Genomic DNA, 26316 nt, shown 5'->3' on the forward strand with positions numbered 1-26316 from the left:
CTCTGTATCTTCCTCTTAATTTTGTTGCGAACATAAAACTGCTGTAAAAAAAAAAAAAAAAAGTCTTAGGGAAAAAAGAGTTGATGAGAACAGGTTGGATCTGCTCCATGGTCCTTAGGCTTCTACATCTCCAGCCATCTCCTCCCCGACCTGGGCCTGGTGGACACAACCGAAAGAGACCACCTTCTCTCCGTGCAACTTCAGCCTACAGGTTTAAAAGTAAAACTCCAGCCGGTAGGCCTATGGGACCTTGACATTCTGCCCTGGGACTCATCTGTTCCCTCTTCTTAAACCCATGCAGACAAACACTTGAACTTGTCCTCCCTCCCCAGTTTGCATTATGAAAAGAAAGTAGATGAGCAATAGCCTCAGGGAAGCATGACTTCATAAACCAAAATAACTAGATTTGAGGATATAATTACTATAAAGAAAGACAACCCACAGAACAACACTGAAAGCAGATTTATTGAAACAAATGATCCAAAAATGTGAAATAACCATGCCAAAGACCCTCCAGGAGACATGGGACGACATAGTAGGAACATAAAGCAAGAACAAGAAACCAATAAGAGATACCAAGTGGAAATGCAAGTATAAAAAATATAACTGAAGTAAATAATGAGATAAATGGCAAGATAAATTTGAAGAAAAATGAAGTGGTAAATTAGAAAATCAGATGGAGGAAACCATAGAAAATATAAAAGGAAAGCGTAAGGATATTAAAAATAGACTGTAGGTAGGGCAGTATCGTGAGACAGTAAAGAAGAGAATCCCTAACTTTGCCTGGAAAACCCAAGAAAAGCTTAAGGAACAGAACTCTTGAACCGAGATGTAAAGAATGGTAGGAGCTCGCCAGGTGGGCATGGAAAGCAAAACCATTTCAGGCAGAAAACACCAGTGCGCGCAGATGCATGGAGGCATGAACGAACATAATTGCTGTGATTTGGGAAGGGCAGGGAGGCTGGCGTGTCTGGAGCAAAGGCCACTCAAAGGAAAGTGACGATGGCTGATGAGGAAAGGCAAGCAAGAGTCATGTTGGGAGGATTCTGGGGAGGTACATAGTATAATTGTCCCCCATTTTAAATCTGAGGAAGCTAAGTGAAGCTCAGACAGCTTGAGTGAGTTGCCTCAGGTCAGGCCTCCAACTTGGGGGCTCAGGCTTTTTTACTGCCTCACAGGTCCTGAGGTTACTTAGCTTGGATCTTCAGGGTTGGGCAAAGTCGGCTAAAAAAAAAAAAAAAAAAAAAACCCACAAAACAGAAATGAGGCTGAGAAGTAGGTGAGCCATGAATGAGTTCAGGATCCAATGGGTTGTTCTGAGGTGTGGAGTGTCTGGCTGATGACTAGAAGTTCAGGGTTGAAAGGAAGAAGACCAGATCTGGCCATCACCAGCATCCGGAGGTAGGAGCATTCACGGGAGCAGTGGAGTTGCAGCCATAGGGCCCCTTGTAACGTTGGCAGACATTTTCTCAGGACAGAAACATTTCCCTGAAGAACTAGGGCATCACTGGCCTGGGGAGGACCCCGGAAAGGCCCACAGTCACAATGACTTGGTGCTTCCTCTGTCAGACCCCCTGTCCAGTTGTGGCATCTTCTCCCAACTGGACACTGCTGGCACGTGAGCTACTCCTGGATGGGACCGGAATCTGATGGCAAATTGCCTCTGTCAATCACCCGGTGAACCTAAAGTGTCCTTAGACCCGGACCATCAAAAGTCTTTTGAATTCTTTTGAGTCACAGCCCATCCTGGGATGCAGGAATAAGGCGTAACAGAGTCCCTTGGGAAGCCCAAGTGGGGAGGAGGTGTCTCTGAATTCCTGGGATGCAGAGAAGCATCCTTTTATCCAGAAGGTAAGTATCATTACTTCTGCCCTGTAGGCAAAAAAAAAAAAAAAGTCTTAAAGAGGTTAGGAGACCTGCCCAAGGTCACACAACTATTAAAGGACAAAGTCAGGACTCCCATGGAGAGAATGATGGCCCCAGAGCCTAGGGAAGGAAAATGAAATTAAACTGAGTACCCAATGGACCCGGCACCCATTCTCGCTCTTGCTTCTCAAAGCCTGGTGCTCAGGGTGGGTCGGGAGGGAGAGGTCCGTGTCTTCTTTCCCAAGAAACTGGAGAATCCAGGTCACCATTTGATGAAAAGAGAGCCTTGCCCTGCAAGTCAGAAGAGCTAGGCCACAACTGGCTGTTGGACCATGACCAAGTCACTTCCCCTCTGTGGTCCCCATTCTCTCTGCATATGGAAGACTCTGGAACCCCAGGTCTCCGGGACTGGCAGGGAGCTTCCCTGAGACCCTGAGCCCCAGCTACCAGGGCTGGGAACACCCAGTTCTCTCCTCCCAATGCCTTCCCTCCTCTCCATTCATACCAGCCATTCCTGCTCGGGCTTCCCAGCTGAGGGCCGGGTGTGGATTGTTCAAAAAGACATATGGCATCCCCGTGCAGCCGAGAGTCCAATCTCGAGGGGAAACCATTGTTCATTCATCTGGACCGAGTGACATTCTTTATGCAAGAATAACTCTTGATTAAAGGGTGAGTTTTAATGGAAACTAATTAGGCAAACTCTTTAGCCTGGGCATAATGATCAAATGAGCTGTCACACCGTACCTGATACAATGATCTCACTCGCTACAAGATTTTATTCCTTAGCAATTACACTCCCACATGGCACTGCGTGCCGTTATTGCCTGGAGCACACATGTCAAATTAAAGACCAACTTATGCACCTGATATTTAATTATTGCCTAGTACTACAGACACCCGGGGAATGTCAAAGTGAGCAGTCCTGCTTGGGAGAAACGAAAACTGAAATCTTCTGCAAGGGAGTGAAAAAAAAAATAGGGATAAAATATGTATAGGCTACTATGGTTTCTTATTCAGCCGTCTTACAATTCACAGTTACAAAACCTGCTCTCCCCAACCTTGAATAATTTACCATTTTTTTTTCTTCATCCAGAAAAGTCAGCAGAAGGAGAGTTGTAGGTAAAGGCACAGGGGCCCTATTGGTATTTGTTTACCGATTTGATTGATGCGGTCCGGGTCTGGTCAAAGTTGAACTCTTTGTACAAGTCATTCTTTCCCTAATAGGCTCTGACAGGAAAGAGGGTGCCTCATATGCCTCTCTAGCCCAAAGGGAAATGTTTGCCCTCAAGGCTGAGCACTCAGGAAGCCCCATCTTGCACTTCAGTCACACTCAGTAACAAATCTGAGAAGTTGACCAAAGTTTCTCCCTGATGCATTTGTCCCCAGGTTGGGACAGTGAGCAGCCATTGGGATGTAAGGATTGGTCTCTACTTTGACTGTATGTTAGAAGAGTCTGGAGAACTTTTCAACTTACTGATGTTCGAATCCTATCCCAGACTAATTAATTAAATCTGGATCCTAATTATATCAGGATCTGGAGAGGAGGACTGGGCAATTTTTTTTTTAAGGCTCCTGCGATGATCCTGATATTCAAGTGGAGCTGAGAACCACTGGTGGGGAGGCCACCAGCCAGACACTAACCAGTGCGGAGTGTTATGGGAGCTGCTTTCTGCCCTCAATAAGACAGACTTCCAGGCCTCCGTTCTTCACACATGCTGTTCTCGCCTCTGGAATGCTCTTTCCCTGTCCCTTCTTCCTACCTGGGAAACAAAAACGGTCCTCCAGCACCAAGTGCAAATGTTTCTTTCCTATGACGTCCCCCTGGGTTCCCCAGGAAGAGTTGCTTCAGCATCCCCCAAGAGCCAGACACAGAGCTCAAAGGATCATTGAACCAAATTGCTTTCCTTGGTGGGGGTTCAAGAAGAGAATCCTCATGTCTCTAGCAACCATCTGTGTGTCCCAGCTGAGCAAATTCTAAGAATGTCTTCGTCCCTTTTGCTCCAGATAAAGAAATTCAAATTACCCATTATCAGAATTGCACTGCCTAATACTAAAATGCCTTAATGTGAGTGCTTTTGTATTTAGTAAACTGCACAGCTTGTGAAAACCCCCTCCAAACATCTGGCAGGAGGCCCAGCAGAGGTAAGGCTGGAACCTCTAATGATGGCAACATGTAAACAAGTGTTTTGTCTCAACTGATCATCATTAACTTCCAGTGTCAGACTCACCCCCAGAGGTCTGGCTCCTCAGCCTTGCAAAGGCCTCTGGGAAACAGCAGCTGGGATGGGGCCTGTGCACAGACGATGGGGAGGGAGAGGGTGGGCAGGCTTGTCACTACCAACGTGGAGAAGCAGGAGGTGATGGGAGCAGCCTGGGAGCAGGTGCCTCTGATGAAAGGCAGTGGAATCGGGGGGTCCTACTATCCTCTCAGTGACTTTGGTGCCAGGCAAGGATTTACTCTCAATTATGCCATCGGCTGGCCGTGGGAAGAAAACCTCAGTTTCTCTGTCTGTCAAGTAGAGGCAAAGATTCCTGCTTTATAGGACAGTCCTAAGAAGTATGTAGGAAAATATGTGCCGAGGCTTCTGGCACAACACTGGCTTTCAAAAAGCAGATGACAGAGGGAATTTCTTTCTCCGTTCTTCCCTTCAGATGTTCCTAAGGGGGACCTACACCAGTCTGATGACCCTTTACCCAACTCAGAAAGTAAAGGGTCTGACCTCACAGTCACTGGGCTGAAGTTTGTCATGTCTGTGCACATGGATACTTAAATAAAACTCCATAACAAGAGAACATTTTTATTCTCTCTGACCATTAACAAATACTGGTGCTAAGTAATCATTCACACTATATTCAAATCCAAATGTGAATTCATTGAGTAAATATTAATTAATTACTATGTTCTAGGCACTATGTGCACCAAGATGATTTAGGAGTGTGTCCACAGCCCGGATTCCTCAGAAAGAAAACCCTGAGACAGGCGTCTGCAGGAGGAGGTTATTACAGAATGTGTTTAGGGTCCGCACCTGTAAAAAAGAGAACTGTGTCCCTCCAAACTTTATGTATTAAAAGCCTAACCCCCAGTGTGACTGTATCTGGATACAGGGCCTTAAAGGAAGTCATAGGGTGGGACCCTCACCTGCCAGGGCTGGTGTCCTTATCAGAAGGGGAGGGAACACTGGAGCTCTCTCCTTCTGTGTTCTACAGAGGAAAGGCCACGTGAGGACATGGTAAGAGGGTAGCTGTTTAAAGCCAGGATGAGAGGTCTCACCAGAAATTAACCCCACCGGCACCTTGACATGGGATGTATATAGCCTGCAGACCTGTGAGGTGACAAGTTCCAGTTGCTGAAGCCAACAGTTGGTGGGTATCCTGTTACAGCAGCCTGATGAAGGAAGCAGGGAGGGGTGGAAGCACACATTGAGCTATAATGCAGGCCCGATAAAGACCTCAAGTGGAAAAAAAAAAAAAAAAAAGACCTCAAGTGAAGCCATGAGGAGCTCTGGAGCTAGACTGGCCCTTCAGAGTCATCTCCGGTTAGAATGAGGGCCCCCTAGGGCCTCTGTCGTTGGAAGCAGGCTGCTCTCGAAAGGAGGTGGTGTCTTTCCACCAAGGCAATCCCCAAGAAGGTCTGGCAAGACTCAGGCCATCACACAGTCCACGGCAGTGAGGGTCCCTAGGGACCTAATGATGAGTGCCTTTTCCCAGCACCCACCACGTGCCAGAAGCCCCACAAATGTCATTGTATTTGCTCTTCACAGCACTCCTCTGTGATGCTACCTATTTCCCAGAGAAATGAAACGTGTCCAAAGCCACAAAGCTGATAAGTAATGAAGGCAGAACCGAAGAAGAGGCCCCTCTTTCCCAGTGACCCTACTCTTGCATTGACATCATGCTGCCTCCCCTTTAGAAGCTTCATCTTTTGCAAATACTCTCTGTCCTTTAGAAGTCACATGTCCCCACAGAACCCCGTGCCTCTCTCTCTTCAAAGTCTATAGAACTTTGCCCTATAAGAGTACTAGTTAACACTTAGTTAGCATTTACCATGTCCCAGGCACTGTTCTAGCACTTTCCAGATATTAATTTATATCATCTTTTCAAGAAGTATTTCCTCTGAGGTATTATTTTCATCACCCTCGTTTTACTGATGAGAGGGCTAATAAGACAAAAGCTGTTAAATAACTCTCCCAGTGCCCCCAGCCAGGGTTTGAACCCACACGATCTGGTTCCAGGTATTCTACTACTGTCTTGGGGAGCTTCTGCCTCCCTCTAGTCTACAAGCACTTGGAGAGAGTAATCGAGTCTTGTTCATTTTTTCCACCCTAGTGCCTTACCTGTGACATACACTAAGCTCTTGGTAAGATTTTCCTAAACAACTGAATGATGCCTTGCACGTGAACATTTTGAAAATCATTGGACTTGACGTATATGGACAAAGCCTAGAAGAAAAGACAGATGAATAAAATATGTTAGTTCTGTTGAGATAATTGATATCATGGGTGAATTGTTATTCCTTTACTATTTGGATATTGTTAGAATATTGGTCTCTAGGAGCTCAGATGGATGATGGCAAACTTTCTCTACATTCCCTATCACGTCACCAGAGCGGACACCTATTACATTTCTGATGGCACTGCCGCTGGGAATGCGGGCTTCCCCAGGTCTCTGGGAATCTGACCCAGATCACATCTCAGCATCACAGCATGGTGCAATGCCTTCCCAGGGATCCCATAACCAATTCTTAGATGAAAAGTTCAAAACTCCCAATGTCTCAACTCAGAGTGATCGATACCCAGCAATGACGTAAAGAATAGTTCAGTGGCCGTTTAAACCTACTTCGAAGTGAACTTAATGACCGAACATATTCCCAGACCTTCTGTCCACTAGGATGTTTAGATGAACAGAGCCTTATACACACCGTGAAGCTGATAATCAAAACGAGCCAATGGCCGGAGAGGCTCTCTGACAGAAATTACATGGTCTCCTCATCTCGCTCCCATACTTGCTGTTCACTTTATATTCACTCCTTCGTGCATGCGTGCATTCATCCACTCAGCAAATGTAACTGGGATTCTACTGTGTGGCTCTAAGGATACAACAATAAACAAGCCAAACGAGCTCCTTTCCTTCACGGAGCTTATAGTCCAGTTAGAAGATAAGAAAAATTAGCAAATAATATAACTTCAACTCGTGATCATTTCCACAATGAAAACAAAACAGGGAACTATGATGAAAAGTAAGCGAGCTGCAAGGAGAAACTGATTTTGAACGGATGGTCAGGGGAGGATTCTCTGAGGTGACGCTTGAGTTGAGACCTGAATAACAAGAGGTGCCAACCTTTGGAAAATTTGGGAGAACAGCATGTCAGGCAGATAAAAAGTACAAAGCCCTTGAGGGCAGGCTAAGCTTGCCAGTGTTACAGGGAGAGAAAGCAAGCCAGTGTACATGGGGCAAGTGGGCAGCAAGGAGAACTCGAAGATACAAGGCTTCAGAAGCAGGCAAAGGACAGACCATCCGGGTTCCTTCCAAGCCAAGGAGAGGAGTTTGGATTTTATTCCTAGCACAAGAGGAAACATTGGAGAGCTTTAAGGAAAAGAGAAACGCAATATGATTTAAGTATTTAAAAGATCACTCTGGCTGCCAAGTGAAGAATAAACCATAGGTAGCAGATGGAATTTTGGAGTTTTGGTTCACTTTCTATTAGAGGTCTGGTCTACTGATTTGGCTCCTGGTTCCAGCCTCAGAGGTCCTGCTGAGAGGTCACATTCTCTAGCACCCTCCCTCCCCATAGTACTAAACTGTTGCCTCTAGCCACTTCAGCCACCAGCCCACCTGCCCAGCTGGCGCTGCACATGTGGGGGTCAGATAGGTCTTCTGGATCCTGAAAGGCATTGGGTTAGCTTATAAACACACTTGTAAGATCTGAAGGTGCCCATTGCAAGATCCACGAAAGCCAAGGAACGAGTTGATACCGTTCACCAAGATTTTTCCAATGCTATACGGAGTGGGTGCTCCAAAGATACTGGTTGGGTGAATGGATGGGTACAGATGTGCTGGGAGTTCATTGTCAGGTTGGGATGGATGGGATGGAGGGGGTCTTCACTGGGAAGAAGTCAAAGGAGGCTGCAGTCCAGCAAATATCCCCTTATCTTAATGGCTCCACACCGGCTGGGGTAAAGCTGCCCAGAGGCCCCTTCTTGGATCAGGTGGGAACCACGAGGCTGCCAGGCTGGTTCATTAGTGGCCTGACATCACACATCTGCAATTGGGTAATTTCTATGTTAACTACTACCTCCCACTATAATGAGTGCTCATAACTATGTTTTATATGAAGCCGATTGTGCATTTGCACAGAGCCCATAAAGGGGCAGTGATTATGAACTGTGCTGGTAGTCTGTGGGACACCCTTCACCTACTACCCAGTCCAGATCCACCCTGCGCCATGCATGTGATCGACAAAAAATGGGTAGTTTGGAGGGGAGGCAGCGTGAGTACAGGATTCCTAGCAGACCAGGGAGAGTTTCTGGGATGTGCCCCTCTCCTAAAACACCCTAATACAAACCTATTAGTATTCAAGACAGATTCAGAGCTTGATAAAAACATTAGGTCTAGGAAAAGGTCATTTAAATTTTTTTTCTCTTTTTTAAATTATTTATTTATTTGAGAGAGAGAGAGAGAGAGAGAGAGCAAATGAGAAAGAAAGAAAGCAGGAACAGGGTAGGGGGTGGGCAGAGGGAGAGGGAGAAGCTGACTTCCCCTGAGCAGGAAGCCCAACTCAGGGCTTGATCCCAGGTCCCTGGGATCATGACCCGAGCCGAAGGCAGACACGTAACAGACTGAGCGAGCCACCCAGGTACCCTCCAAAATCTGTTTTTCTTAACTTCCCTGTTACTCTCTCACACAATTATATATAAGTGTAAAAACATATGCAGACTTGATTCTGCTTTTACTGAATTTTGTTCTTGAAAAGAATCCCCCTTCCTTGTGTCTGGGCTTGGCGATGGGACAATAAAGGGCCTCAGAGGGCCGGCATAAGGTCGGAATCCATAGACTTGGCTTCTGTTATAATGTCCATACTTCCCAGCTGTGCCACCGCACACAAGACCACCCTGGGTCTCAGTTTCTTCATTCATAAAGTGGGATCGCCATACCTGGCATTTTTGGCAGGGTTGTTTTGAGGATTAAAGCATAACAATGTGTATTGAGATTCATCAGTTTCAGGCACTTTCTATGTGTCCATTCATTCAAACCTCTCAACGACCCTTGCAGTAGATGCTGGTGACACCTCCGGTTTTGACATGTAGCAACTGAGAAGATAGGAGGCTCCTAAGTTAGGGAGTTGGCTCTGAAGTTAGTAAGTCATGGAGCTGGTTGATGGAGCCAAAATCTAAGCCCAGGCCGTCTGATGCCAGAGCCGAAGAACCCAGTATAGTGCCTGGAGCAAACGCTAGAAAAATAAATGACAGTTCTTACCGTCATTTTTACCAGCTTCAGGCCAATCCCAGCACAAATCATTATTACCATCATCAGACCTTAGGTCTGATTCCAGGTCCATATTAAAGGATATGGAGACACCCTGAGGGGCCTTGGCAAGGCAGAGCCAGAGCTACCTGGTGCCCCCAGAGTGTCTCCTCTCAGCCACTGAGGGGACAGAAAAAGCCAAAGGAGTGAGGCAGAGACCAGGACAGCAGGAAGAGGACACAGAGCAGATGACCAGAAATCTGGCTTCCAGTCCCTGACCACACTTTCCTGCCATAGCACCCCGAGCAGTGTCAGCTGCCCTCAGGAGGATGGCAGGGCTCTCTGGGCTGGCTCTAGGCCCAGATAGGAGGAGTGAAACTTGGGGCTGAGAAGTCCAGGATGCTCATGCTGAATTAGGACTTCGACTGAGCAGGGGTCATGGACCCCATCTTCCTGAGTTTTCTTCGTGGAGGTCACCCATCTTGACCAGATGGTCCAGCTCCTTCATCCTTCCGTGTCCATGCCAAAAGGTCAAATGTGGAGATCTTCCTATACGGGGTCAGAGAGCCGGAACTCTGGCCCTGCCCACCAAGGATCTGTGGCATACCCCAGCCCAGTGACAGCCCCTTCTGGCCTCAGTTTTTCCCATCTAAAAAATGAGAGTGTCAATAAAACACATTTTAATAGCTCTAACATCTTGAAAATTTCACATCCCAAACCTGACTTCATCCACAACCGTACACTAATATCCTTGGGGCAGAGTGATTTCATTTAGGTCAAATGATTTCCCTGCACATAAACAGGAGTGAAACAAAGGCCCCCTTTCTGCAAGTTGTTAGCTCTCTCACACACAGGCAGGCACGCATGCACACACACACACACACACACACACACACACACACACATACACCCTCCTAATGCTTATATAGCCCACCCCCCATCCCAGTCGTGCACAAAGGCACACACACAGCTCACAGAGGCACAAACACCTGGACTCTCTAAGCTGCTCCTTCCCCCACCCCACTCCTGCTTGCTCCCTGCCCCCCAACCCTTTCCAACTCCCCTGCTGAGAAGCTGAGCGCCCTGGTGGCTCTGTGAGCTACCTAACCTGATGGGCTGGTGCCACCCAATGGTCAGGCTCAGAAATGCAGCCTTGGTTCCAAGAGTCAAAAGGGATTGGAAAGGGTCCAGGTCACTGGGTCCATCCCTCTCCTAACAAGGCTGTATCCAGAGCTGCCATAGACAGAGAAAGCTTCCATGGTCTTTAAAACCCTTCAAATAAGGCATTCCTTACATGACATCCCTAGTTCTTTCCCAAAGATCAGGAGATTGCCATTGACACTCTGGGCAGCCTTGCCCTAGATCCTAAAACTTTTGGGTACAAGCTGCATTCAGCACCATTCTAGAAGCTTTATATGTGACATCTGTTTAATGCTCACAACAGCTAACAGCTAGCTTTTCAGGGAATATATTACCATCTTCATTTTAAAGACCTGTAACCAAGAAGGAAGGGTGCTCAGGTAGGACTCTGGCTCTAATTCAGTAGCCACTTGGCCATCCTGGACCTCAGTTTTGTCATTATTATATGATCGGTTCCAATCACTCATTCAATCATTTATTTCTTCAATGAGCATTGCCTGAGCACTTATTATAGACCAGGACCTGTGTTTAGTAGGGCTGATAGCAAGTACGTAATGTGTGATCTTTGCCCTCAGGAGATCCCAGACTTCTAGAATGGATGACAGCTTATGCGCTCCTAGGTCCTTGACTCTATAACCTTAGTGGCTCTATAACCTTAGGCCTTGCCTAAGGAGAAGCCAAGGGGAGGAATGCAAACAAGCTGTAGTGCAGAGGGACCAGGTAGCCAGCCCACAGAGCAGGAGGGAGGTCAGTGTCCTATCCAAGAGTTCTGCAATCCATGTCCTGCTGGTCCGGGGACTGGTGAATCTGAAAGTGCCTCAAACCTGTACAGGGCCCAGATCCATTTGAGAAGGGAGGGAAAGAACTGTGGTCATCTCTGGCTTCAGAGAAGGCACCAGAGGCTTCTGGGGGTATACAGAGAGGTCAGAGCCAGAAGAGGGGAAGCACATTAGAAACTGGGAGATGAACAGATAGAACAAAGCTTTAGCGATACCTGTGCTTACTACACCTGTGTCCTCCCAGGTTCACACTGTCCTATACTCTAATCCCTCACGGTTTACCAGTTCTTAACCTTCACTCTTTCTCTTACTAAATAATAGACAAAGTAAGAGAATAAAAGAATCCTAGAATGCCAAGCACTGGAAGACATCAAGTCCAAACTTTGTGAATGAGGAAAATAGGACCAGAAAGTGTAGAACTTGTCCCAGGTCACGCAGCCAATGAATAGTATGGTTGGGCCTAGCATTCAGATGTGAAGACGTTCCAGTATGAAGAGTTTTTCCTACTTTTTCCTCCTTCTTTTCCATTTATATGCAGTTAGGCAGTAATGAGAGTCTACTTCAATTCTGAAATACATTTTTATCCCTTCCTCTCTCTTAACTTCCTCTATAAGCCCCTTGAAGATAGAAATCTCTTTGTCCAAAACCTTAATACTTAGCACAAAGATTGGATAGATGAATGGATGGATGAATGGAGAGAAGGAAGGAAGGAAGGAAGGAAGGAAGGAAAGAAAGAAAGAAAGAAAGAAAGAAAGAAAGAAAGAAAGAAAGAAAGAAAGAAAGGAGAAAAGAAAGAGAAAAGAAAGAAAAAAGATAAAAGAAAGAAAAAAGAAAAGAAAGAAAAAAGAAAAGAAAAGAAAAGAAAAGAAAAAAGAAAAGAAAAGAAAAGAAAAAAGAGAAAGGCATAGAAGCACGGGCAAGTGAAGTCCTTTACATGGAATTTCTGTACCCAACTCTTACCTGATCTCCCTGTCTCCATTTCCCCCACAATCCAGCCTATCCTCTATGATGATGGTAAAAATCCTTTTACAAATAAAACAGAGTATTTCTATTTCCTGTAATAAAAGCACTTGAAGACTTTCCTATCATCTAATGAGTAAGTCAAGGCCAGTTATCTACAATACAGTCTAAATGAGTCTCGCAGCTACCACACCAGGGTCATGTGTTATTAACCATATAAACACATATATATTACACACCCTAAGCTCTAAAAACGCTTAACTTATTGTTCTATGAAGGAAGGATAGATGGCCTCATTTCCAGAACTTTCTTGTGCCATTCCCATATTCTCAGATTCCTTTCCTGCCAGGAACAGAAGCTGTTAAAATCCTAACCAACCTTCAAAACCCAATTCAAATGCCACCTCCGTGAAGTCTTCCCGAATTCCCTTGATGAAACTGCTATCCTCAGAGCATGCAGTCCTTCAGGCTTTGGTAAGCATGGCACACTTCATTCTGCCCCTCTGAAAATGACCTTTCAAGACCTTTATGCTGGACATCATAGTTGGTGGTTTTTATGTCCATTGCTCCCAACAGACTCTTGGCCACGGATCTGAGGATATGACACAAAGTAAGTGCTTATTTGGCATTTGTTGAATGGACCTTCTTCTTACTACACCATATGCTCCAATTGTCCCTGAGGGTGCAGTTATATTTTATTCTAAAACCACTTAAGCTACTTCCTATGCCATTAGAAGCAGGAGTCCTAGAGGAGCAGAACACAGTGTCTCCAAAGAGCCACAGCTCTAGGGCAGGGACAGGGTAGGGCTGTAGAGCTGGAAGTATTATGTAAGCCAAGGCAGATCGCTTAGGGAGGAGAGGCGTCCAGGGAAAAGAACTGAATTCCATTGGCGGAAGACCTGGGGAGTCCAATTTTGTCTCAACGTGGGATCTTATTCACGATTAGAGCCGGACAGCTACGGATCAGGCTGCCTCAGGGACTCGTGAGCCCTCTGGTCCTGCGAGTACATATGTAGTGGCTATAGATGACCACTGAGGACAAGTACGAGGATACAGGATGTTGCATAGGGGACCACAGCAACAGGAGTGAGGTCAGACCACGTGACTTGTAAAGCCACCGTCAGCACTGAGATTCTGGGATCCCATGACACCTTCCAAGAGTGGTGCAGCAAAATTACCAAAAGCTACAGTCGTCTTCTATTGCCTTTTCCCACCCTTAATTTCAGAGCTCACTCTGACCCTCCAAGAACTCTGTCACCACAGAGTTGCTAGGGGTAGGAGATGCTCCTCTTGATGCCCCTCTAATATTCCCATAGCCCACCCTGGGTGTCTCCTGAGTCTTGGTGGACAGTTATCATATTCACTGACCTCTCAAGAGGCCCTGGTGGGATCGGGGCCCAGGTACCCACAGCAGTGACCCGCTCACTAATTCAGCTTTCCTTGGCTTCTCTCCTTTCTTTGTTCATTCCCCCTGCTCTCTCACTGCTTCCTGGAATCACTTTCTAAATAATCTACTTGTACCCAAATCTTTGTCTCAGGGTCTGTATTGGGGGGATCCAACTCGTTCTTCATGGTCAGGGGCCAAACCACAGATTTTGTGGTTACTCAGCACTGAATAGAAAAGCCAGTTTGGTGAACTTGGGAGAGGTAATAAACCTCTCTGAACCTACTTCAACAGGTAACAAGAAAAAAGTTGCTGAGGCCTACTTCTCAGACTTCATAACGTTGTGTGTGACAGCTCTCTACAGTTACATTCGCGGAGTCCTTACTATGTGCTAAGATAAACACCACATATATAATCTCTAATCACTAAACCTTATACCAAACAGAAAGTCCAAAGAAGATTGTAGTGGGCTGATGGTGCCCACCACTGCTCACTCCCTGCCAAAAGATATGCCCATAAAAATAAAACGAAAAAACAAACAAACAATGAAAAAAAAAAAAGAGAGAGAGAGAGATGCCCATGTCCTGACCCCTGGAACCTGTGATCTTATCTTGAAAAAGGGTCTTAAAAATGGTAATGAAGTTAATGATCTTGAGATGAGAACATCCTGGATTACCCAGGTGGACCCCAATTCAATGAAGAATGTCCTTGAAAGAGATAGACTAGAAGACACAGAGGGGAAGGCGTGAAGGCAGAGGCCGAGATGGGAACGATGCGTCCACAAGCCAAAGGATGCTTGGAGTCACCATAAGCTGGAAGAGACAAGGAAGGATTCTCCCTTAGAGCCTTTAGAGGGTGTTCAACCTCTTGACCCCTTGCTTTTGGATTTCTGGCTTCTAGAACCATGAGGGAATATATTTCAGCTGTTTTAACACACCAAGTTTGTTATCATCTCATACGGTGTCCCTGAGAAAATAACATAGTAGTATTACTGTCCTTGTTTTGCAGGTAAGAATACCAAGGCTTACAGAAAAGTGACCTACCCAGAGTCATCCAGCCAGAATATGGCAGAGCTGGGATTTGAACCCAGGTCTATTTGACTGCATAGTGGCCCCTCTTAACCACCACATGACGGGAATTAAGCTGTGCCGTGTGCCTAGCACTGTGCCAGGTGCGTTACAGATGCTCGGAGAGTGTTCATTTCCCCCCTCTACACTTTTCCTTCCTGTTACCCAGACCACCCACTGACCTTTACGAGGTAGTCAAGAGTTAATCAGATAACCCTGTTCCTGCTAATCCATGAGCTGTCCTGGAGTGGGTTCCACTGGGATAGAATTACACATGCCGAGAAGGTCCTTAAGAATTGACTTGTCTGGGAAGCATTTCAGCTCCATGGCAGCTGGTGGAAAAGATAGATTGGGGCCTGTGCCTTGAGTTAATGTCAGTCTGAATTGAAGATGTGCCAGCATCATCAGGATAGATTCTTTAATTAACCTGCTAATCCTGTCAGGGATTGGGTTCACTCTCTTCCTCCAGAAATGTGTTAGGTGTCTCTTCTTTCACCACTTTGTCATTTGCTCTATTTTAGATTCAAGGTGTCCTTTTCGCTGTGCTGTAAAAGGCGCTCTGTTCCTCCAAGTCAACAGCTGTTGGGAAAGTGGCCCCTCAAAGCAGCATCTTATTACTTACCCACCACAGCTCCTCTCACGCTGTCTGCAAGATGCGACTCTTCAGCAATTTTGATGCAATGAATACATTTGAGCAACTATTTTGTGCTCGGCCCCGATCCATGTGCTGCAGAAGACCAATGAGTAACACTCAAGTCCCGCCTTCAGGCACCTCCCTGCAGAGAGAGAGAACGGAAAGCAGACAACTGTAGTGTTTGCCAGTCTTTTTACTTCATCGTAGGCATAAAAAGGTGGTAATAATTTTAAGAGGAAAAGTAAGAGAAATTCATAGGCTGCTAGTGGTCAGAGGCAACCGGCCCAGGGATTCCAATTTCCCAGGCCCCACCAAATCACCCTACAGGATTAGGGAACTAGTATCCCTCACCCACTAGTAATCCACTCCCCCTGTACCCTTTGGGAAGGCATGCTGGTAGAAAATCATAGCTTTCATCTGGACTCATTTGTGTTCCACCAGTTGAAAGTGGATTCTGCAGTTAAAATTCAGCATGGTCATGGGGATCCCTGGGTGGCTCAGCGGTTTAGTGCCTGCTTTCAGCCCGGGGCATGATCCTGGAGTCCCAGGATCAAGTCCCACATTGGGCTCCCTGCATGGAGCCTGCTTCTCCCTCTCTCTCTGCGTGTGTCTCTGCCCCTCTCTGTGTTTCTCATGAATAAATCTTTAAAAAAAAAAAATCAACATGGTCCATTCTTCCCCAACTTGTCGAATATGTGATATCAGTGATGAACTTCTCCTTAACTACAACCTTTTCTGCACCCTCTACCCCCACAATTTTTTTTTCTTTACAGCTTCAGACCCAGCTATCTCTAAGCTGCTAGACTGGGCTCACAGGAAACAGAACAAATGGGCCAGGACAAGTTATCAACAGGAAAACTCAAAGACAATAATGTTTGGTTGAACAGCTTGTTTTGCTTTTTGTTTTACTTGCAGACATGGGGGTGGCTTTACAGTTTGTTTTTTGGTATTTGCATTTAGAAAGATGATCTTTCAAAAATCTATAAAAGGAGCCCCAAAGCCAAGCATTCTACAACCTGAACAGTTTTTTGAAATTCAACGAAACAAAGTAAGAACTAATAAAATTGTCCCCCATTAAAAATACAAAGAAAGATGCTCTGGAGACTATAACATTCCTGTGTATGATGAAGAACTGATTTTTCCTCTCAAAGGTTGTATTTAGTTGTACTCGGTATTGCCCTGTCATTTTGGTTTTTTTTTTTTTTTAATGTTTTAAAACTTAAATTCTCTGTCATTTTTATCTACAGAGTGGGGGGCGGGGGGACAGGAAGCTAATGAGACAAAGCAGAGTCACGTGTGATGTGTTGGGAAGAGCACGCCAGAACTTCAGTGGTTTCCTGCCAGCGACGTACACTTGAATCTAATCATGAGAAAACATCAGGCCAACCGAGAGTGAGGGACACTCTACAAAACAGATGGCTTACACTCTTAAAAATATGTCAATGCCCTCAGCCTCAGAAATCATTCCAAATAAAAGGACATTAAAGTTTCAAGATCCTGAATTGGATCTTCATCCAGAAAAAAAAAAATGCTATAAATGACATTGTTGCCATCATTGGTAAAATTTGAATAATGTCTATAGGTTAATATCAATATTAAATTTCTTGATTTGGGTAATTATATTGCAATTACATAAGGAAATACCCATGTTGTTAGGAAAAACACTCTGAAATAAGGGAGGAATATAGACATGTAGTAAGGAGGTAGGTAAATAGGTGGATAATGGGTTATGGCAAAAAATGTGGCAATTGTCAACAATTGGTAACCCGGGTGTATGGTATATGGGAGTTCTTTCACTATTATTGAAACTTTTCTATAAAAGTTATATATCCGTTATATTGGATTAAAGCACACCCAATGACTTCATTATAACTTGATTACCTCTGTAAAGACTACCTCCAAATAAGGTAACATTCCGAGGAATTAAGCATTAGGATTTCAACATATATGTATCTTGGGGGGCACACAATTCAACCCCTAACACCCACGTGTGAATGTGAAGTCCCAGACTCCATTATTTTCTACAGTCCTTGTAGCATTAACATTTTACATTTCTAGAAGTTCAAGAGACCCCCAACGTCCAATCAATGCTTATTGGCCGGCCAGACCTCTACTCCGACCCATTCCAAAGGTACTGAATTTCACATGCCCAATCCTGCAATGAGAAAACAAATCAAACTTTGGAGAAAACACATTAGCAGCCCATCTCTACATCTTTTGAATTTTCAAAGTAGTACGATGGTGATGTTTAAGAAGACCATCCGGGCTTGATATCCACCACAGGTTTTTTAGTATACTTCCTGTGGCTGCTGGTTGAAAGATTAGCAAATCCTTTCGATCATTCTTTGCACGCAAACTTACCGAGTGCCTACTATGGGTCAGGCATTGTGCTAGTTCTGAGGCAAAGGTGAACAAGACCAACATTCCAGGAGAGCTTGCATTCTAGTGAGAGTAAAGAGGGCCATGCTTAATTGCCAACTAAACCCTTCTGTTTGGATGGAAGAGCTAATTACTTCCACATGAGGCTATTCCACTCACAAGGTGTGCCCTGGGGGGAGCTTGAAATGGGAAATGGCTGTGAATCTACCCCTCCCTCAGCGAGCTCAGTTCCCACTGACTTCTAATAACGGAGCTTCTTAACTTTCTTGAGTGTGACGGTGGGTGATTCTCAAGGATAATGTTGACTGAGGTTTGCCTTACACTGTGGAACTAAACACACACACACACACACACACACACACACACACACACACTTCCGAAGCTGCAAACCAACTGATGTACCTAGTTTATGGGACTGTGATCAATCACCAACTTTGGTGGTTAAGGGTGAGAATGAGAGAAAGTGGACAATTTATAAGAAAGAGATAGCAAACTAATAAACTCTCTATTCCTCAATCTCACAAACTAGTGTTTTCTTGTTTGTCTGTTTCTTTGTTTAAGCAAGCAAAGACCCGTGCTTAGGGTAGGAGCTCCAGATATCGTGCCAAAGGACTTGACGTCTCCAAGTATAAATTACAGGGTGTACGAAATGGAAGCCTAACTGCAAAGCCAGAAAGTTCGGACAGAAATAAAGCCCGGACTTTTCTCGCAAAGGCATAGGGGTTCTGTCCCAATTCTGAATCCATCACAGACCCTTGATTAAAATCTGTTGGTTAAAAAAAAAAAATCACCTTTCATTATGATGCATTTGCTCATTTTTCTTCCATATTGAGAGTGACAATTTCCATTTGCGACGATCAGCCACAACATAGATGCAAATGCGCTAAGTAAAATTAGGTGTATCAGAGCGACTGTCTTATAAAAGACCATTTTACATCCTAACCCAGCAAGCGGAGAATTAGTCCTGCTCTCTGTACTATATGCAAATGCTCAGATTATAGCTAATTATATTGTTGCAAAGCAGAGCCAAGAAACTGCTACAATACTCCTAGTCTCCTTGGGGAACACGCCATGAAAAGAACTTTTTTTTCCTCCTTTGTAAATTACACTATGATATAATTGGGTCTCACTGTTCATGTAACACCCCGCTCCGGGATAGCGCAGGAAAAACGAACAATGTCTTACTAAGTCCCTGTTAAGATCATTAAATGTAGATCACAACACACTAGCAGGCGCCCAAATCTTAATGTGTCACAGTAACAAAACCGGGAAAAGAAAAAGTGACAAGTTGCGTCATATTATTTTTCTCCTACAATGGAGTTTAAGGTAATAAAGTGTTAATGAATTCGGCCCTGCGTAGTTGGCATTGTGAGAGAACTTCTTTTTATTTTTTACTACATTGTAGGAAAAATTGTCATATTCTGTTAGGCAGCTGTTTAGAGAAAAGCTTTGACAGTGTATAATTGACTCTATTTTTACTGCATTTTCATACGGCATTGTTAGGTTTATATACTGTACTGAGTTCTGCTTTTCAGTTTTACACACTAAGAAATTTTCCCCTTAGACAATTTTTTTTTTTTTTTTTTTTTCTGGGGAAGAAAGAGAGCCCGGCTAGCCACTCAAAAGTAGCACTTCCCCAGCTTCTCCCATTGGCCACCTCCAAGAGAGTCCTTGAATTATTGTCAGCGTGCTTTCCAGGAGAGGGGACCTCTAAGATCGTAGGCCCCCAGCCTCCAGCTGGAGGAACATAGAGGTACATTTCTAAAATGACACACGCACAGCGCACCACAGTGGCAACTATAGTTCTTGGTTGGATGTTTTCTCCGGGAAATACGCATCGGGGAGGTGCGGGGCATTTTTCCTCTATGTACAGATGTATTTTTGCCCAAAGCCTCTTTCTGGGAGGGGGGGGAGTTTAGAAAGCCAGCCCCCCGACTCCTCTCCCTCCCAGGCTCTCCCTCCCAGGCTGAGTGGGTGCCGCAGACACACCTGGCGGCTGCTCTAGTCCCAAGATCGTGTGCATTTTCAAGTTTAGTTTTATTTCGGTTTCGATTCAAGTCATAGATTGGAAGATATTCCACATTTGTCTCTTTTTTTTTTCCTCCTATCTCCAATGGTAGCAATGTCACATTGCCTGCTGGGTGAGAAGAGCAGCGACAGGAGAGACCTTGACAGCCAGGACAGCAGGGGCCCACACATCAGTGGCTCCAAACTTCTAGTGCTGCCATCGGCATGTGTCCTGTTGGAACATCGGGCCGAGTGAAGACTCTGACCTTTTTTTGTTTTTGTTTTTGTTTTTTAAGATTTTATTTATTTATTCATGAGAGACACACAGAGAGAGAGAGAGGCAGAGACACAGGCAGAGGGAGAAGCAGGCTCCATGCAGGGAGCCCGATGCAGGACTCGATCCTGGGACCCCAGGATCAGGCCCTGGGCTGAAGGCGGCACTAAGCCGTTGAGCCACCCAGGCTGCCTGACTCTGACCTTTTGGAGTCAGAAAGGCCTGTGTTTTCATCTTGGTCCCATCATATTCCGACTGTGTGACCCCAGGCCAGTTAATCTCTTAAAGCCCTTTCAGAGGGTACCGACCACTGAACTACTCGCTAGGGTGTTCTGAAGATTAAATGAGATAACGCACTTATAAAGCACTTAGCAACATGCCCGACACATAGTGAGCTTTCAATAAGGCATTGCTCTGGCTGTTATGATCCATGACGGACAAGGACCCAGCGCGTTAATTTTTTTTTTTTTTATAAAAGGGAGGCATTAATACTCTGATCTTGACAAACTGTAAATTGATTCTCTGACTCTTCCACCCCCACCCCCGTTTGTGCACCTTCCCCTTGTCTATTCATATTTTTCTGTGAACTTGTGGCTGCTGCCAAATGAGTAGAGCAAAATGGGAACTCAATTTAATTGAAAACACATATGTCAATGTCACAATGTGAGAAAGGTGCCATCGTTTGGGCCATCACTGGCCATCACGCACACACATACACACTGCGTGTGTCTGAATCATTCTGTGGGTCTCCTGGGGGGAAAAGAAACACCACTATTTCTCAGTGTAGGGGTGATCACATGCGGAGATAAATGAATGCCTTTCTAACGGTCATAATAACAGCTACAACTTACATAGTGCTGTTACGTGCTCTTTATACAAATTAATAGATTTACCACCCACTGCAATCCCAATATCTATTTTACAGATAAAGAAATTGAGGCGCAGAGAGGTTAAGTGGTTTGCACATAAATACACAGAAAGTAAGGGATTGGGCTGGGATTCACACCCCCAAAAAATGTGGCTTCGAGAACCATGCTTTTACCATTCTTTTATGATCTAACAGCTGCCCCTTATTGGACATTTCTTCTACCAGGAAGTCTGTGTTTATGGTAATCACATTTGCCCATCCTTACTCAACATCATAGAATTAGTAAGGAACAGAACCCAGATCCCAATGTAGGCCAAGCCGACTCCAAAGTCATGCCGTTAGGCCCTGGAATATACAAGCTCCCAAGTGAATGAGTGGCGACTTTTGAAGAAACTCCAGGCGACCCAACTCAAGTGCCGCCTCCCTCAGACACATTTCCATCCACACCTGCTTTTACTCAGCTCGCCTCGTTGGGAACCCACGCCACCCTTAGCACCTGCATCTCAAGAGTCTGAGTTCCATAATTGTGCCACATGAGTTACTTGAAGTTTCCTGAAGAAAAATTTAAGTCAGTTGAAAGCCAGGCTCCTATCTTTTTTTTTAAGATTTTATTTATTTATTTATTCATGAGAGACACACACAGAGAGAGAGGGAGAGGTAGAGACACAGGCAGAGGGAGAAGCAGGCCCCATGCAGGGAGCCCAATGCGGGACTCGATCCCGGGACTCCAGGATCATACCCCGAGCCAATGGCAGGTGCTAAACCTCTGAGCCACCCAAGGATCCCCCAGGCTCCTATATTTCCCCTCTTAAAGCCCCAGAGCATCCGGCACAGAATGGACACTGTCTCATGTTGGTGAAGACTTGACATGAAATCTAAAAAAATGGGGACAGCAAAGAAAAAGACCTGGGCAATCCTGGTGCCTGAAATTCTCACCCTTTGTCCATGCTCCAGTTATCCCTTTAGTAAGACAGAAACTAGTCGCTTGGTATCAACAGCAAACGCACAGAGCGGCAGAGACAATGCCATTCTCAAAATGACTTCTGATGATGAAGCAAGAGCAGAATCAGAAGGCAGCTCTCATGCAAATTTCCTGGCAATTATACTACAGAATCCATCAAACCAGTGCATTATTATGTGACTTTAACTTCTGAGTTTGGTAATAGTCATGTCTAATTCTCTTATAACAGCCATGGCTACTGCTTTTACCTTGGTACTGGTTCTCATGAGCCACTGAGTGGTCTCCCCATCTTAGTCTATGACCTCTCGCTTCTATCTTATGCGTGGCAAAAATAACCTTTGTGCTCACCAAATTCCTTTCCTTTTCCTTTGGGGCACATAGATGGATAACATTCCCAGCCCTCTGCAGTTAGTTAGGACCATACGACTGGGTTCTTTTTTTTTTTTTTAAGATTTTATTTATTTATTCATGAGAGACACAGAGAGAGAGGCAGAGACATAGGCAGAGGGAGAAGCAGGCTCCCTGCGGGGAACCCGATGTGGGACTTGATCCCAGGACCCCAGGATCATGACCTGAGCTGAAGGCAGATGCTCAACCACTGAGCCATCCAGGTGTCCCTATGACTGGGTTCTGACCAATGAAATGCAGACCGACATCCTGCATGCAAATTCCCATGTGGCCCATAAAAATCCTCCACTTGTGATCTTTTACTATCCTCCCATAGGAGGTTCACAGTGACCATGTACTGATGCTGAAAATAGGATCACAAAATGGGAGACCCCAGGTTCCTGAGTCACCATTTGGCAAAGAGCTGCCTACCCACACTGAACTGTGAAGAAAGAAAAAGTAGAATTTTTATCAGATTATGTCACTGATTTTGGAGGGTCGTGTGTTACAGCAGTTGGTGGTCACTCACTCACTCTCTCCATTATGGCAGATGAGTCAGCCTCTAGAGGAACTCCAATAGTATCGCTTCCAGAAGTTGTCAGGAATTTTCAATCCCACACAGGAGCGTCTTCTACCCAGAGACCATGTCTTGGTCAGCTCTGAATCCCCAGTGCTTATCACAGGGACTGACCCAGAGGAAACCACTTCATCCAGTAAGTATTTGAGAATACCCACTGTGTACCTGACATTCTCACAGGCATGGGGAGACTGGGTGAACCAGACAAATTTCCTGATCTCCCAGAGCATATGTTCTAGTTCTAGGAGGAGACACAGACCATAGCATATGAACAAAAAATACCTTAATATTAATTCAGATACTAATATTTTGAAGGAAATGAAATGAAGCCAGATATAGAGATTGAGTTAGAATGGAGGACTTTAGTCCATAAGATGATCTGAAAGAGGCTTCTCCAAGGACATGATGTTTAAACTAAGACTTAGGGACGCCTGGGTTGGCAGCGGGACGCCTGCCTTGGGCTTGGGGGTGGTCCTGGAGTTCCGGGGTCGGTCCCCACATCGGGCTCCCTGCATGGAGCCTTCTTCTCCCTCTGCCTGTGACTCTACCTCTCTCTCTCTGTGTGTCTCTCATGAAAAATTAATAAAATCTTTAAAAAAAATAAACTAAGAATTAAATTTGTATATCTATACAATCATTTAACAAATAGTTCTTGAGCATTTAATAGGTTAGTAGCTACGCTAGGAACTAAAAATTGGTAGATGTTTGCTGAGTGTACTGCTGAATAAATTTAGCATGAAATCCAATTCTTTAACTTGACATTCATGATCTGGCTTCAAGTCACCTTCAACAAAGAAAGAAGATCAAGGCAGTGAAAGGGGAGAAAAAGACAAGGATAAAAGGTCAGAGTCAGAGACAGGACACAGAGGGGGAGGGGACACAGACTGGGGGTGGTTTGACCCTGTGCCATTCCATTCTCTTTGATCTTCTGCCCCTGCAGCCAGATGACAGGTGCCATCTAAAATTGTGAGGCAGCTCTTGTCTCATCTGACTCAGTGAGGGCACCTAGGATCCCACTCCTAACAACCCCTTGGTACTAGACCAGCCCCCTCAGCAAATGGTTCCTCAGGCCCACCCAGCCCTTGGTGTCCAGATGGGTCCCCTTTTCCTGACCTCCTTCAGAGAGCTCAGTCCCTACACCCTTCAGGTCTCTTCCAAGAACTGGCTGCTTCTGAATCCATCTTGAAGCATTCCTAGCAAGCCTTTGTCCACGGTCACTAAATAGCAGGGGAAAGTCCCAGCAACATTTGTTGAGGAAGTGAAATTCAACATTACCCTAGAGAAATTCTCAACCCCTCCCCACCCCCACCCCCGCCCGACAATGTCCAGGCTACAGAGAAAGGAGTAGTGCCTACCATCATGATGTTCATGCCAAAGTTTCCTCTATGCCCTGGAGGGTCCCACTGGCAGCTATGGGCTATGACTCCTAGAGGTATGACTTCTAAACATCCTGATGACACACAATCCATTCCACAAGCAATAGAAATATCCTGAAAATGCTATTGTGTGAGAGTCCAAACCACATGCTCTAACCTTTAGTCTGAGAGTGAAATATTCCTCTCGGACCATGGATTGCTACTGATCTGTCCTCCTCTCTCACCCTTCCCCGCCTGAGACCTTGTGTTTCCACCATAGTAAACTGTTCCCAGAAGCACCCTCTCCCGTCTCCCTGTACTCTTAAAAAAAATTGTATTTATTTATTCATGAGAGACACAGAGAGAGAGAGAGACAGAGACACAGGCAGGGGGAGAAGCAGACTCCATGCAGGGAGCCAGATCTCCAGAGCGTATGTTCTAGGAAGAGACACAGACCACAGCACATGGACAAAAAATACCCTACTATTAATTCAGATAATAATATTTTGAAGGAGATATCTACTCTTCCCAATCCAGGTTCTCTCTCTGCTGGACTCTCTGAAGAATTAGGTTTCTGTAATTACAGGCTGCCTTGGCTCCAGCTGGGGCCATTGTCTTCTATCAGCATTCCAGTCACTAAGAAGGCCAAGGGTTTTAGTTTCTTTCTAGGTCTTGGTATCAAACTTAAATGGGAGCTTGAAAACTTGGGCCGGCCCCCACCCCAACCCCCCAGTGACATAGCGCTGCTCCTTGAGACCTCAGCTCCTTGAAAGAAGTTGCTGGGTTTTATTTCTGTAGCTCTGCCCACACCCAGTTGCACGCAGGTGCATGTGGGAGGCTGGCAGGGAAATATTTGCCGAGTGCAGGGCCTGTACGTGCCACTCGAAACTCTGTGAGTGCAAGAACCCTGTCTGTCTCCCAGTGAATCTCCAAAGCTCTTAGCTCATAGAATGGATGAATGAATGGTGGGTTGGCTATAGCAGTGTTCCAAGAGTTTCATACATGTGGTTTCATTTAGCCCTTGTGGAAAACCCATGAGTCAGGTATGACTTCCCTAAATCAAATGGGGGAAAAACTGGACTTCAGAGTGATCGCTCTTTAACACTAAATCAAGCAACTAAAAAATGATGGACCCAGAGCCAAATTTAGGTCTGCTCGACTCCAAAAATCCATGCTTCACAGGTTTGCCCAAATTAATCGAGCTGCACTGAACGCTGCAGGCCTGATGATGACTGGTCATCTCAGCTGGATTCGAGACCTCCAGTGGCTTCAGGGACTGTTCTTCACAGAGGCCCTACTGGACTGTGAGACATCTCAGGGACACAACTGGGGCATCACAAGTCTTTCCTGAAGGGTGCTTTCATCTTTGGGTGGCTGCCAAACTCTTATCACACCCCACAAGGGAGGAAAGGGTCAAGAATTGGAAGCCATCTTTGAAGAGAGAACTCAACAGGCTGGATTTGGAAAACAGGATAGGGAGGGGGGCTTGGAACAACAGAGTTGAAGCTATAGGGTCTGGAGAAGACACCATCTGGAGGCCACAACACCTGACTTCGCAGACCTGCGGAGTAGTCCCATAGAAGGAGGTTTGGGCGTGTTTGGTACTGACCCAAGAGACCAATGAAGAACAAAAGATGTAAGTGAAGGCTCAGTATTAATAAAGAGCTCCTAATAGTTAGCACTGAGGAGGGGGAGAGGGAAAGAGGGAAGGAGGAAGAGGAGGGAGGGACAGGAAGGAAGGGGAGAAAGGAAGGAGGAGGGGGAGGGAGAGAAGCAAGGAAGCAAGCAAGTGGAGGGGAGGAGAGGAGAGGAGAGAAGAGGAGAGGAGAAGAGAGGAGAGGAGACAAGAGCTATCGTGGGTGGGTCTCTATTCCCTGTGCCCTATCAAGCCCGACTAGAACAATGTCCTGTAAGCCTAACGGGTGCTCAACGTGGAGTAGCTATTGTTGCAGTCATCACAATTCATATTTACTGAGGGAATCTGAGCATAGGGGTGCAGTTGGATCAGCTGATCGCTAACATTCCTTGAAGCCCCAGGAGCCCCTGGGTCTCACTCAGAGAGCCCCCGAGGACGACGCTTCCCTTCTTTGTAGCAACCTTGTCATCCCGCCGCCACTGCCCTTCACCGCTGTCTCTTCAATCTTTCCACCTCACCAGTTCAAAATACTTTCCTAACACACGACAATAAAGTGCAAACAGCAAAAATCAAGCCCCAAGT

General features: G+C 45.5%; 1 long non-coding RNA gene across 2 annotated transcripts in view; it reads right to left on the reverse strand.

Annotated features, from left to right (window-relative positions):
- Positions 1-388: 388 nt before the first annotated feature.
- LOC140615396 (uncharacterized) overlaps positions 389-26316 on the reverse strand; it is a 39580-nt gene continuing 13652 nt past the window's right edge. The window contains exons 5-8 of one of the 2 annotated variants that reach the window (XR_012016062.1): positions 15279-15432; positions 12585-12797; positions 6201-6305; positions 389-1872 (exon numbers count right to left, since the gene is read on the reverse strand). This is a non-coding gene — a long non-coding RNA (uncharacterized lncRNA). The remainder of the gene's footprint in view (positions 1873-6200; positions 6306-12584; positions 12798-15278; positions 15433-26316) is intronic. The other variant, XR_012016063.1, reaches the window with a different exon arrangement.

Source organism: Canis lupus, chromosome 23, assembly GCF_048164855.1.
Source record: "Canis lupus baileyi chromosome 23, mCanLup2.hap1, whole genome shotgun sequence".
In the NCBI taxonomy this organism is placed as follows: domain Eukaryota; kingdom Metazoa; phylum Chordata; class Mammalia; order Carnivora; family Canidae; genus Canis; species Canis lupus.